The sequence below is a fragment of the Etheostoma spectabile genome, chromosome 17 (assembly GCF_008692095.1).
Source record: "Etheostoma spectabile isolate EspeVRDwgs_2016 chromosome 17, UIUC_Espe_1.0, whole genome shotgun sequence".
NCBI lineage: Eukaryota > Metazoa > Chordata > Actinopteri > Perciformes > Percidae > Etheostoma > Etheostoma spectabile.
The window spans coordinates 1,908,257-1,908,734 of record NC_045749.1 but is presented as its reverse complement, the minus strand read 5'-3'; the positions used below and the strand labels follow the sequence as shown (position 1 = coordinate 1,908,734).

At 43.1% G+C, this 478-nt stretch overlaps 1 long non-coding RNA gene across 1 annotated transcript in view; it reads left to right on the top strand.

Moving 5' to 3' along the window:
* Nucleotides 1-478, top strand: part of LOC116705022 (uncharacterized) — a 17,106-nt gene that overhangs the window by 266 nt on the left and 16,362 nt on the right. The gene's annotated exons all lie outside the window — the stretch shown is intronic.

Genomic DNA, 478 nt, shown 5'->3' with positions numbered 1-478 from the left:
CTCGGTTTACACCTATCTCCATTTCTAGCCCCTGGGGGGCCATAGACAGGCTGGGGGAACTCATATTAATGTTAAAACCCCTCACAAAGTGACATTTTCATGCCATGGGACCTTTAAGCTAGTTGCTGAAGACCCCCGGACCCTTAGACGCGGATGAAAAGAGCAGGTTGCGTACATAGTGGAGGAAATGACGCCTGTTTCAACAGTGGAATCGCGGACGACTTCTTGACAAATGTTATACTGATGTTCACAACTTTGTCATGAGCTCTGTGTTAATAAAAACAGAGACATATGGTGTCTGTCCTTATCATAATAAAGGGTTGTGTTGATCTGGGCTTAGATGAGGTATAACTTTATGTTGTTATCTGGCAAGTAAGTCATGGTGCATCTCAGGTGAGTAATATAGTAAAATAAGGCACTACTTTCTGAACACTTACACACAAACGCACACACACACAAACACACAAACACACACACA